Below are 14,398 nucleotides of genomic sequence, written 5' to 3'. Positions count from 1 at the left end.
TTTCACATAATGTTCAACCAGCCTCACAACCACAGACCACGTGTATGGCATTGTGTTGGCGAGCTGTTTTCTGAAGTCAGTGTTGTGAACAGAATGAATTATCCAAGAGAGTATAAAGATTTTTTTTTAGTTGGCAGTGGGGTTATGGTATGGGCAGGCATAAGCTACGGACAACGAACACAATTGCATTTTATCTATGGCCATTTGAATGCACAGCGATACCGTGACAAGATCCTGTGGTCCATTGTTGTGCCATTCATCCGCTGCCATTACCTCATGTTTCAGCATAATAATGCACGACCTCATGTTGCAAGGATCTGTACACAATTACAGGACACTGAAAATGTCCCAGTTTGTCCATGGCCTGCATACTCACCAGCCATGTCACCCATTGAGCATGTTTGGGATGCTCTGGATTGACGTGTATGAAAGCATGTTCCAGTTCCCGCCAATGTCCAGCAACTTCACACAGCCATTGAAGAGGAGTGGGACAACATTCCACAGGCCACAATCAACAGCCTGATCAACTCTATGTGAATGAGATGTGTTGTGCTGCATGAGACAAGTGGTAGCACACCAGATACTGACTGGTTTTCTGATCTACACCCCTACTTTTTAAAAAAAGGTATCTGTGACCAAAAGATGCATATCTGTATTCCCAGTCATGTGAACTCCATAGATTAGGGCCTAATTTATTTATTTCAATTGACTGACTTCCTTATATGAGCTGTAACTCAGTAAAATCTTTGAAATGGTTGCGTTTATATTTTTGTTCAGTATAATTAAAAAGTATTCAACAACTTTGTTATGGCAAGGTTTAATCAGTTTTGGTGTAAAAAGTGTTTTATCTTTTACCAGATCTATTGTGTTATATTCTCCTACATTCCATTCACAGTTCCACAAACTTCAACGTGTGTCCTTTCAAATGGTACCAAGAATATGCATATCCTTGCTTCAGGGCCTGAGCTACAGGCAGTTAGATTTGGGTATGTAATTTTAGGTGAAAATTGGGGGGAAAAGGGGCGGATCCTTAAGAAGATTTATATGGCTTTATCACAGTTGCAGCTGACAGTATTTTTAAGCTACAACATGTTTCTGGCAGCCTTCTTCCATTACACACAGGTGTTCAGAGCATGCTGGATACCTAATTAGCACAGGTGGTCGCCTCTGTCTTCCATCTGTCTTCCTGAACATGGAGATATGACCGTGTGGGAACACTAGCCCTAACCCTATGTGTAATAATTTAACCTTTTGTCTTTTGAAGGTTTCTCGCTTATATGAAAGATACGTTCCTTATTTTTACAAGCGCGTACCGCAAGCGATGTGTTCATGTTCAGACCTAGCATCAGGGAAAAAAATCCCCTGGAAAGAAGATACACTACATTACTATAAGTATGTGGACACCTGCTCATAGAACATCTCATTCTAATATCATGGACATTAATATGGAGTTGGTCCACCTATAACAGCCTCCACTCTTCTGTTAAGACTTTCCACTAGACGTTGGAACATTGCTGCTACAACAACCTCCACTCTTCTGTTAAGGCTTTCCACTAGATGTTGGAACATTGCTGTGGGGACTTGCTTCCATTCAGCCACAAGAGCATTAGTGAGGTCGGGCACTGATTAGGCCTGGCTCGCAGTCAGCGTTCCAATTCATCCCAAAGGCGTTCGTTGAGGTTGAGTTCAGGGCTCTGTGCAGGCCAGTCAAGTTCTTCCACACCGAGCTCGACAAACCATTTCTGTATGGACCTCGCTTTGTGCACGGGGGCATGATAAAACAGGAAAGGACTTCCCCAAACTGTTTCCACAAAGTTGGACACAGAGAATTGTCTAGAATGTCATTGTATGCTGTTAAGATTTCCCTTCACTGGAACTAAGAGGCCTAGCCCGACCCATGAAAAACAGTTTCAGACCATTACTCTCCTCCACCAAACATTAAAATTGGCACTATGGTACTATGCAACCGAGGACAGATGTTTTTTTACATGCTATGCGCTTCAGCATTCGGCGGTCCCGTTCTGTGAGCTTGTGTGGCCTACCACTTTGCGGCTGAGCTGTTGTTGCACCTAAACTTTTCCACTTCACAATAACAGCACTTACATTTGACCGGGGCAGCTCTAACAGGGAAAAAATTTGACGAACTAATTTGTTGTAAAGGTGGCATCCTATGACAGTGTCAAATTGAAAGTCACTGAGCTGTTCAGTAAGGCCATTCTACTGCCAATGTTTGTGTATGGAGATTGCATGTCTGTGTGCTCGATTGTATACTGTACCTGTCAGCAACGGGTGTGGCTGAAATCGCCAAATCCAATCATTTGAAGGGGTGTCTACATACTTTTGTATATATAGTGTACCATCATCAGTAGGTGGTAAAGGTCGTTAGCATCTATGAATTTGGTACTGTATGTTTAGCGTAGCTTGGCGATACTATCTTCGTTCTCGATTCGGCCAAACATCTATCTTCTAAAATGTCTGTGTCAACTTGCACGTTGTTCATTTGAATTTACAAAATGCTCCATTATTAAAATAAATCCATGTGCTGATCCATGAAGTAATCCAACAATGTATATGCTGCCATCTCTACTTCAAATCTTCTCACATTGATTGAGACACCTGTCTCAATTAAAGTGAGAAGATTTGAAATGGACAAGACGGCGGTGTACACATTGTTGGATTAAGTCAGAGAGAATTACTGTAATGTGCAGTAAGTGGTGACATTACACGGCTGAGACAATTAGTTGCGATCTGCAGAGGTGAGTGAAACCTGATCACACCACTCTAGCTTGCAGAGTGTAGAGTCAACTATGTGTGTCATTGTTCTGAATGGATATCAGCCGGTTAGCCTTCTATTATGACTCAACTCATTTTTATTTTTTTATTTATTTCACCTTTATTTAACCAGGTAGGCTAGTTGAGAACAAGTTCTCATTTGCAACTGCGACCTGGCCAAGATAAGGCATAGCAGTGTGAACAGACAACACAGAGTTACACATGGAGTAAACAATTAACAAGTCAATAACACAGTAGAAAAAAGGGGAGTCTATATATACATTGTGTGCAAAAGGCATGAGAAGGTAGGCAAATGATTACAATTATGCAGATTAACACTGGAGTGATAAATGATCAGATGGTTATGTACAGGTTGGTGTGCAAAAGAGCAGAAAAATAAAAATAAATAAATAAAAACAGTATGGGGATGAGGTAGGTGAAAATGGGTGGGCTATTTACCAATAGACTATGTACAGCTGCAGCGATCGGTTAGCTGCTCGGATAGCAGATGTTTGAAGTTGGTGAGGGAGATAAAAGTCTCCAACTTCAGTGATTTTTGCAATTCGTTCCAGTCACAAGCAGCAGAGAACTGGAACGAAAGGCGGCCAAATGAGGTGTTGGCTTTAGGGATGATCAGTGAGATACACCTGCTGGAGCGCGTGCTACGGATGGGTGTTGCCATCGTAACCAGTGAACTGAGATAAGGCGGAGCTTTACCTAGCATGGACTTGTAGATGACCTGGAGCCAGTGGGTCTGGCGACGAATATGTAGCGAGGGCCAGCCGACTAGAGCATACAAGTCGCAGTGGTGGGTGGTATAAGGTGCTTTAGTGACAAAACGGATGGCACTGTGATAAACTGCATCCAGTTTGCTGAGTAGAGTGTTGGAAGCAATTTTGTAGATGACGTCGCCGAAGTCGAGGATCGGTAGGATAGTCAGTTTTACTAGGGTAAGTTTGGCGGCGTGAGTGAAGGAGGCTTTGTTGCGGAATAGAAAGCCGACTCTTGATTTGATTTTCGATTGGAGATGTTTGATATGGGTCTGGAAGGAGAGTTTAGAGTCTAGCCAGACACCTAGGTACTTATAGATGTCCACATATTCAAGGTCGGAACCATCCAGGGTGGTGATGCTGGTCAGGCGTGCGGGTGCAGGCAGCGAACGGTTGAAAAGCATGCATTTGGTTTTACTAGCGTTTAAGAGCAGTTGGAGGCCACGGAAGGAGTGCTGTATGGCATTGAAGCTCGTTTGGAGGTTAGATAGCACAGTGTCCAAGGACGGGCCGGAAGTATATAGAATGGTGTCGTCTGCGTAGAGGTGGATCAGGGAATCGCCCGCAGCATGAGAAACATCATTGATATATACAGAGAAAAGAGTCGGCCCGAGAATTGAACCCTGTGGCACCCCCATAGAGACTGCCAGAGGACCGGACAGCATGCCCTCCGATTTGACACACTGAACTCTGTCTGCAAAGTAATTGGTGAACCAGGCAAGGCAGTCATCCGAAAAACCGAGGCTACTGAGTCTGCCGATAAGAATACGGTGATTGACAGAGTCGAAAGCCTTGGCAAGGTCTATGAAGACGGCTGCACAGTACTGTCTTTTATCGATGGCGGTTATGATATCGTTTAGTACCTTGAGCGTGGCTGAGGTACACCCGTGACCGGCTCGGAAACCAGATTGCACAGCGGAGAAGGTACGGTGGGATTCAAGATGGTCAGTGACCTGTTTGTTGACTTGGCTTTCGAAGACCTTAGATAGGCAGGGCAGGATGGATATAGGTCTGTAACAGTTTGGGTCCAGGGTGTCGCCCCCTTTGAAGAGGGGGATGACTGCGGCAGCTTTCCAATCCTTGGGGATCTCAGACGATATGAAAGAGAGGTTGAACAGGCTGGTAATAGGGGTTGCGACAATGGCGGCGGATAGTTTCAGGAATAGAGGGTCCAGATTGTCCAGCCCAGCTGATTTGTACGGGTCCAGGTTTTGCAGCTCTTTCAGGACATCTGCTATCTGGATTTGGGTAAAGGAGAACCTGGAGAGGCTTGGGCGAGTAGCTGCGGGGGGGGGGGGAGCTGTTGTCCGAGGTTGGAGTAGCCAGGCGGAAGGCATGGCCAGCCGTTGAGAAATGCTTGTTGAAGTTTTCGATAATCATGGATTTATCGGTGGTGACCATGTTACCTAGTCTCAGTGCAGTGGGCAGCTGGGAGGAGGTGCTCTTGTTCTCCATGGACTTCACAGTGTCCCAGAACTTTTTGGAGTTGGAGCTACAGGATGCAAACTTCTGCCTGAAGAAGTTGGCTTTAGCTTTCCTGACTGACTGTGTGTATTGGTTCCTGACTTCCCTGAACAGTTGCATATCGCGGGGACTATTCGATGTTAGCGCAGTCCGCCACAGGATGTTTTTGTGCTGGTCGAGGGCAGTCAGGTCTGGAGTGAACCAGGGGCTATATCTGTTCTTAGTTCTGCATTTTTTGAACGGAGCATGCTTATCTAAAATGGTGAGGAAGTTACTTTTAAAGAAAGACCAGGCATCCTCAACTGACGGGATGAGGTCAATGTCCTTCCAGGATACCCGGGCCAGGTCGATTAGAAAGGCCTGCTCACAGAAGTGTTTTAGGGAGCGTTTGACAGTGATGAGGGGTGGTCGTTTGACTGCGGCTCCGTAGCGGATACAGGCAATGAGGCAGTGATCGCTGAGATCCTGGTTGTAGACAGCGGAGGTGTATTTGGAGGGCCAGTTGGTCAGGATGACGTCAATGAGGGTGCCCTTGTTTACAGAGTTAGGGTTGTACCTGGTGGGTTCCTTGATGATTTGAGTGAGATTGAGGGCATCTAGCTTAGATTGTAGGACTGCCGGGGTGTTAAGCATATCCCAGTTTAGGTCACCTAACAGAACAAACTCTGAAGCTAGATGGGGGGCGATCAATTCACAAATGGTGTCCAGGGCACAGCTGGGAGCTGAGGGGGGTCGGTAGCAGGCGGCAACAGTGAGAGACTTATTTCTGGGGAGAGTAATTTTCAAAATTAGTAGTTCGAACTGTTTGGGTATGGACCTGGAGAGTATGACATTACTTTGCAGGCTATCTCTGCAGTAGACTGCAACTCCTCCCCCTTTGGCAGTTCTATCTTGACGGAAGATGTTATAGTTGGGTATGGAAATCTCAGAATTTTTGGTGGCCTTCCTGAGCCAGGATTCAGACACGGCAAGGACATCAGGGTTAGCAGAGTGTGCTAGAGCAGTGAGTAAGACACACTTAGGGAGGAGGCTTCTGATGTTGACATGCATGAAACCAAGGCTTTTTCGATCACAGAAGTCAACAAATGAGGGTGCCTGGGGACATGCAGGGCCTGGGTTTACCTCCACATCACCCGCGGAACAGAGAAGGAGTAGTATGAGGGTGCGGCTGAAGGCTATCAAAACTGGTCGCCTAGGGCGTTGGGGACAGAGAATAAGAGGAGCAGGTTTCTGGGCATGGTAGAATATATTCAGGGCATAATGCGCAAACAGGGGTATGGTGGGGTGCGGGTACAGCGGAGGTAAGCCCAGGCACTGGGTGATGATGAGAGAGGTTGTATCTCTGGACATGCTGGTTGTAATGGGTGAGGTCACCGCATGTGTGGGGGGTGGGACAAAGGAGGTATCAGGGGTATAAAGAGTGGAACTAGGGGCTCCATTGTAAACTAAAACAATGATAACTAACCTGCACAACAGTATACAAGGCATATTGACATTTGAGAGAGACATACAGCAAGGCATACAGTAATCACAGGTGTTGAATTGGGAGAGCTAGCTAAAACAGTAGGTGAGACAACAACAGCTAATCAGCTAGCACAACAACAGCAGGTAGAATGGCGATTGATTAGGCAGAGAGGGTCGGCTTAACTACACACAGAGCCTAAGTGCGGCTGGGGCCGACAGATAAAACATAAACAAGCAGAATGGATTACCGTGGATTAATGGACAGTCCAGCCTGCATCAGCTATGTAGCCAAGTGATCAGTGTCTTCACCTATATGTTTAGAACACCCACATGAAAAAATACTACAATTTACTATAGAATCCTACAATACTTAACTATAGAATTCTATACTAAACTGTAGTATACTCTACAATACTCGGTCATGTGTAGTACTTACTAAAAAATGTTGTAGTATATGGTAGAATACTATAGTAAATAATAGGGTTATCTGCAACAACAAAAAACACTGTAATAAATACAACGGTAATGTCAACAAAAACAATACAGTCCACAAAAACACTATACTTTTTAAACTACAATAAATACCTCAGGATTTAATTTGCGTATACCCTGCCCTTTCCCCTCCCCATAGCCCAATTTGTGCCACCCATAAGTGAGAAACCTACATGCCAAGTATAGATTGTATATTGTGTTCCCTACAGGTTATAGAAAAGAGCAGTAGTGCTAAACTATTAATTCAGACCCCAGGCCTACCTACCTACAGATTATACAAAATGTGCTCTTTTAGTATTTCTCTAGTAAGTTTCCTCAATGAGAAAGACTCCACTTATATGTCAAAGATAATAAAACAAAAACAGTATAGTAAATACTGTCCTACAGTAATGTCCTCAAAAACACTACTGTAAATACTACAGTACACTACAGTTCGCAAAAACACTCCAGTAAATACTAAAGTCCACAAAAACACTACAGTAAATAAGACAGTAAACTATAATCCGCAAAAAACACAACATTAATTAATATAGTAAATACTATAGTTTTCTTTTACTACAAGAATTATATTAAAGTTAACTGGCACGACAAATCCTTTCCCCCTCAGGAGACTGAAAAGAGTAGGCATGGGTCCCCAGATCCTCAAAACGTTATTCAGCTGCATCATCGAGAACATCCTGACCGGTTGCATCACTGCCTGGTTTTAAACTGCTGCTACTGTCTGCTTATCACTTTATTCCTACCTACATGTACAAACTACCTCGACTAACCTGTACTCCGCACATTGACTCGGTACCGGTACCCTCTGTATATAGTCTCGGTATTGATATTTTGTGTTACATTTTATTTTTTACTTTATTTAGTAAATATTTTCTTTACTCTATTTCTTGAACTGCATTGTTGGTAAGGGCTTGTAAGTAAGCATTTCACGATAAGGTCTACACACCTGTTGTATTCGGCGCATGTGACAAAAGTATTTGATCCCCTGCTGATTTTGTACGTTTGCCCACTGACAAAGAAATGATCAGTCTATAATTTTAATGGTAGGTTTATTTGAACAGTGAGAGACAGAATAACAACAACAAAAATCCAGAAAAACGCATGTCAAAAATGTTATAAATTGATTTGCATTTTAATGAGGGAAATAAGTATTTGACCACCTCTCAATCAGAAAGATTTCTGGCTCCCAGGTGTCTTTTATACAGGTAACGAGCTGAGATTAGGAGCACACTCTTAAAGGGAGTGCTCCTAATCTCAGCTTGTTACCTGTATAAAAGACACCTGTCCACAGAAGCAATCAATCAATCAGATTCCAAACTCTCCACCATGGCCAAGACCAAAGAGCTCTCCAAGGATGTCAGGGACAAGATTGTAGACCTACACAAGGCTGGAATGGGCTACAAGAGCCTTCCCAAGCAGCTTGGTGAGAAGGTGATAACCGTTGGTGCGATTATTCGCAAATGGAAGAAACACAAAAGAACTGTCAATCTCCCTCGGCCTGGGGCTCCATGCAAGATCTCACCTCGTGGAGTTGCAATGATCATGAGAACGGTGAGGAATCAGCCCAGAACTACACGGGAGGATCTTGATCTCAAGGCAGCTGGGACCATAGTCACCAAGAAAACAATTGGTAACAAACTAAGCCGTGAAGGACTGAAATCCTGCAGAGCCCGCAAGGTCCCCCTGCCCAAGAAAGCACATATACATGCCCTTCTGAAGTTTGCCAATGAACATCTGAATGATTCAGAGGACAACTGGGTGAAAGTGTTGTGGTCAGATGAGTCCAAAATGGAGCTCTTTGGCATCAACTCAACTCGCCGTGTTTGGAGGAGGAGGAATGCTGCCTATGACCCCAAGAACACCATCACCACCGTCAAACATGGAGGTGGAAATATTATGCTTTGGGGGTGTTTTTCTGCTAAGAGGACAGGACAACTTCACCGCAAAGGGACGATGGACGGAGCCATGTATCGTCAAATCTTGGGTGAGAACCTCCTTCCCTCAGCCAGGGCATTGAAAATGGGTCGTGGATGGGTATTCCAGCATGACAATAACCCAAAACACATAGCCAAGGCAACAAAGGAGTGGCTCAAGAAGAAGCGTATTAAGGTCCTGGAGTGGCCTAGCCAGTTTCCAGACCTTAATCCCATAGAAAATCTGTGGAGGGAGCTGAAGGATCGAGTTGCCAAACGTCAGCCTCGAAACCTTAATGACTTGGAGAAGATCTGCAAAGAGGAGATGGGACAAAATCCCTCCTGAGATGTGTGCAAACCTGGTGGCTAACTACAAGAAACGTCTGACCTCTGTGATTGCCAACAAGGGTTTTGCCACCAAGTACTAAGTCATGTTTTGCAGAGGGGTCAAATACTTATTTCCCTCATTAAAATGCAAATCAATTTATAACATTTTTGACATGCGTTTTTCTGGATTTTTTTTGTTGTTATTCTGTCTCTCGCTGTTTAAATAAACCTACCATTAAAATTATAGACTGATCATTTCTTTGTCAGTGGGCAAATGTACAAAATCAGCAAAGGATCAAATACTTTTTTCCCTCACTGTATATTACGGTAAATACTACAGTAAATAATACAGTGAAGTCCACAAAAACACTACAGTGAATACTATAGCATTTATACCATAGTATACTATAGTATTAATTTCATGTGGGCACAAAGGACAGTCATTATTACAATCACATGTAAACACAGACAGTTGGACTGAACATTTCTCCCCACCCCTCGCTCTCTCTCTCCCTTCCTCTCTCTTATTTACTTGGTTTAAAGGAAATGCAAATCACTTAAAAGTTTGTCTAAAACCAAACATAATCCTCTGCAACAGCAATACAGGTACTATTTGTAAATGGAAGTTGGAACTCTTGGATCTGGAATTCATTGCACGTTCTAATTTTATACATTATATCTGTGCTCTTTCCAGCTGAAGAATTTGCCTGCTCAGCCACTGACAGGATATTACATCAGTGTTGGCAGTTTTGCAGCAGATGTGGGGACTATAGTCGGATGCTTTGTAACCCCTCCCTTAGCCTTGGCTAGGAAACCAGGGTGTGAAGTGAGGAGAACACACTGAGAGGTCAGATCTGTGTGTACAGTTCATAGCCCTTTTACTCTGAATGAAGTGATACACAACAAAGCTAAGGAATAGCCTACTGTAGATAAAAATCTGGTGACCTCCAGAAGATGGTGCTGGTAACACGGCTAGTGAATCTAAACACTCTTATTAGATCCAAGATGCACCACTGACTCTGTGCACACATATTGCTGCTGCACATAATCTTTGGTTGCCTACAACAACACAACAAGCTGAACTGTGTTCCCCCCTGGATCCAATTTCATCTACTGCCACTAAATCTCTGGCCAAACAATGATCTCTGTAGTTTACCATAAGGATCACCATATCTTGTCAAGGATGGACACCACTATTCTCAACTGTTTTTTTCCCCTCTGGAGGTCATCTTCTGCAGGCTATATAAATCAAAATCAAGAAATATTAACATATGTATTTTTTAAGACTGACATGGTATATTACTTCCTTTTGCTCGTTTTGTTCCATTCTTTGATTTCACTATTTTCTATTCATTGTCACGCACTTCACTTGCCGCACTTTCAGATTCAAACACAGTCGCCATTTCCTCGACCAACCGAATCTTGGAAGTTTTTCCATCACCTGCAGTAATGACTGATGACTGCTGAGAGGAAGTTTAGTCTAGAGGGAAGTGAGGTGAGAAAGGTGGGCGTCAAGTGCAAAAACAGGGATACGTGCTCCAGTACTTCAGAGATGGAACTTGTTGAGAGTGAGGGTGAAGTACCTGCGGCAAAGATCGCAGAGTTTGGGCCTTGTCCCAAGGATGATAAGAATGATTTTGACCCAGTGGGAGTGAGATTTGTAGAGAGAATGAATCCTTGTTGTTTGGTTGATCCATATGCAGTGTCAGGTTGGGTGGAGGAGAGATTGGGGACTGTTGAGTTGGTAAAGGTAACTCGGAATGGACTCTTGATGATTTATTGCGTTTCCTCCGCACAGGGGGAGAGGGCGCTCCAGATTATGAGATTAAGGACAAGAATTGTGACTTGCTTTTCTCTCCGGAGCAGGGTGCCGTTGAAAAGAGGGATAACGGGGGTGGCATTAAGTGTTGAGGAGAAGCAGTTGAAATGAAATATTCCCGGTGTCTGTGACGCCCACCGCTGGATGAGATGTAGATCCGGTGGGGAAACGGAAAAGGCATTATCTGTCATGCTGAGTTTTGATGCAGAGTCGTTACCAGATAAGATCAAGTAAGGAAGTGTCAGTTATCCCGGGAGAGTTTACAGTATGTTCCAAAAATATTACAGTGTTTTAGGTGTCAAGGTTATGGGCATATTGCAGCAGTGTGTAGGTGGGAGATGCCTAGATGTGAGAAGTGTGCAGGAGGGCATGAGATGAAGGAATGTGTGGTATTGGTGTAGAGAGTGATGAAGAAAGGTGTGGTATCGGTGTAGAGAGTTATGTGTGTTAGTTGTCGGGGTGATTATGGGGCTGGAGATCTGAGGTGTCCGGTGAGAGAAAGACAGATTGAGGTTTCCAGGGTTAGAGTAGTACAGAAAGTGTTGTATGATAAAGCAGTGGAGAGAGTAGTAGACGAAGATGGGTACAGGGTGAGGGATCCTGATCGGATTCCTGTGAGTAGGCAGAGATCAAGAGAGATAGAGAGTGATGGGAAGAATATGTGCTTCAGTAAGGTGGGCTTTTTGGCATTTATAGCCATGGTTGTCAACTGTACTGTAGAAATGAATCTAAAGTCACTAAAAATAGAGGTTGTAGTGGCAGCGGCAGAGAAGTACTTGGGATGTCGAGGATTTACTGCCGAATAGCTACAGGGGGTGTTGAGTGGTAGTGATATGCCCTCTCAGACGTTGGTCTGGAGTAGGATTAGGTAGGCTTAAATAATGGGATGGGTGGTGTTTTTTTTAGAAGGCTAATAGGTGGTAGGGTACATTTCCTTTTTCCTAATTTTGTATTTTGTATCTAAGAATAATGTATGTCGGCAGTGAATGGCCTCACACACCAGTACAGCAGGTGGCGATGTATGCGCCTAAAGTCGGATGTGATCCCCCAACCAAATCCCGAAGAAGAAGAAATCGCATAGCCTACAGTCGCAAAGGCCTGCAATTTGCGTGCACCAAATACCAAATAGATTATCGACGAAATGTGTTGAAAAGCAGAGAAACCCAGTCAGGCATATCGTAATAGGAATATTGATAAACAGTAGGAAATAGGAAACTGATAAACAGTTTGGAAAACAAATTATAATTTGCTGTAAAGCGAAGAAAATGAAAATAGCCAAATTTGTCTTTTAATTAATTAAATTTAATTTAATTTTCAAAATTGTGTATCAATTTAATTAAGCGAAAAGTATCTTATTAGCACCAGCGGATATCATTGGTGAGTGTACATATTCACTGTCTTTATCATTGGGTCAGTGCCACCTTTGTTTTTTTGTATTTGTGTCTCCCCTTTTCGTATAGGCCTAATACACTATATATACAAAAGTATGTGGACACCTCTCAAATTAGTGGATTTGGCTATTTCAGCCACCCATTGCTGACAAGTGTATAAAATCAAGCACACAGCCATGTAATCGCCATAGACAAACATTGGCAGTAGAATAGCCTTACTCAAGAGCTCTGTGACTATCAACGTGGTACTATCATGCACTTTTACTTTCTTCTCCAACACTTTTTTTTTGCATTATTTAAACCAAATTGAACATGTTTAATTTTATTTGAGGCCAAATTGATTTTGAGTTAAAATAAGCGTTCATTCAGTATTGTTGTAATTGTCATTATTACAATTTTTTTTTTTTTTAAAGTCTGATTAATCGGTATCGGCTTTTATTGGTCCTCCAATAATCGATATTGGTATCGATGTTGAAAAGTCATAAATCGGTCAACCTCTAATACATAAAGTACCAGTCAAAAGTTTGGACACACCTACTCATTTAAAGGGTTTTTCTTTATTTTTTTACTATTTTGTGTTAAGACATCAAAACTATAAATAACACATATCATCGAATCATGTAGAAAACCAAAGTGTTTAATCAAAATATTTTTTATATTCTTCAAAGTAGCCACCTTTTGCCATGACAGCTTTGCACACTCTTGGCATTCTCTCAACCAGCTTCATGAGGTAGTCACCTGGAATGCATTTCAATTAACATGTGTGCCTTGTTAAAAGAACATTTGCGGAATTTCTTTCCTTCTCAATGCGTTTAAGACAATCAGTTGTGTTGTGACAAGGTAGGGGTGGTATACAGAAGATAGCCCTATTTGGTAAAAGACCAAGTCCATATTATGGCAAGAACAGCTCAAATAAACGAAGAGAAATGACAGTCCATCATTACTTTAAGACATGAAGGTCAGTTATTCCAGGAGATCAAGAACTTTGAAAGTTTCTTCAAGTGCAGTCTCAAAAACTATCAAGCTCTATGATGAAACTGGCTCTCATGAGGACCGCCACAGGAACGGAAGACCCAGAGTTACCTCTGCATCAGAGGATACATTCATTTGAGTTACCAGCCTTAGAAATTGTAGCCCAAATAAATGCTTCATAGAGTTCAAGTAACAGACTAATCTCAACATCAGCTGTTCAGAGGCCTTCATGGTCTAAATTGCTGCAAAAAAACTACTAAAAGGACACCAATAATAAGAAGAGACTTGCTTGGGCCAAGAAACACGAGCAATGGACATTTAGACCGGTGGAAATCTGTCCAAATTAGATTTTTGGTAGGTGAACAGATGATCCCTGCATGTGTGGTTCCCACCGTGAAGCATGGAGGTGTGATGATGCGTTGCTGGTGACACTGATTTATTTAGAATTCAAGGCACACTTACCCAGCATGGCTACCACATCATTCTGCAGTGATACGCCATCCCATGTGGTTTAGGCTTAGTGGGACTATCATTTGTTTTTCAACAGGACAATGACCCAACACACCTCCAGTCTGTGTAAGGGTTATTTGGCCAAGGAGAGTGATGGAGTGCTGAATCAGATGATCTGGCCTCCACAATCACCCGACCTCAACCCATTTGAGATGGTTTGGGATGAGTTGGACCACAGAGTGAAAGAAAAGCAGCCAACAAGTGCTCAGCATGTGTAGGAACGCCTTCAAGACTGTTGGAAAAGCATTCCAGGTGTATATGTATAGTGCATTCCTTCAGAAATGATTCCGGAAAGTTTTCAGACCCCTTACCACATTTTGGTAGGTTACATTGATTATAGTTTTTCCCCCCATCAATCTACACATAATAACCCATAATGACAAAGCAAAAACAGGATTTTCAAAATGTTTACTAATTTATTAAAAATAAACAACTGAATCATCATATAACATACATATTCAGACCCTTTACTCTCCTTTGTTGAAGCACCTTTGGCAGCGATTA

The 14,398-nt window shown here is 42.9% G+C and overlaps 1 non-coding gene across 1 annotated transcript; it reads left to right on the top strand.

Moving 5' to 3' along the window:
* Nucleotides 1-7,241: 7,241 nt before the first annotated feature.
* On the top strand, nt 7,242-7,295 carry LOC118966748 (U7 small nuclear RNA). Its single transcript, XR_005053625.1, has one exon. It is a non-coding gene; the product is annotated as a U7 small nuclear RNA (small nuclear RNA).
* Nucleotides 7,296-14,398: the final 7,103 nt, after the last annotated feature.

This window comes from Oncorhynchus mykiss, chromosome 1 (assembly GCF_057628025.1).
Source record: "Oncorhynchus mykiss isolate SJ-2025 chromosome 1, ASM5762802v1, whole genome shotgun sequence".
Taxonomy (NCBI): domain Eukaryota; kingdom Metazoa; phylum Chordata; class Actinopteri; order Salmoniformes; family Salmonidae; genus Oncorhynchus; species Oncorhynchus mykiss.
The sequence above is the reverse complement of the archived record's forward strand: the minus strand, read 5'-3'. Positions and strand labels throughout refer to the sequence as shown.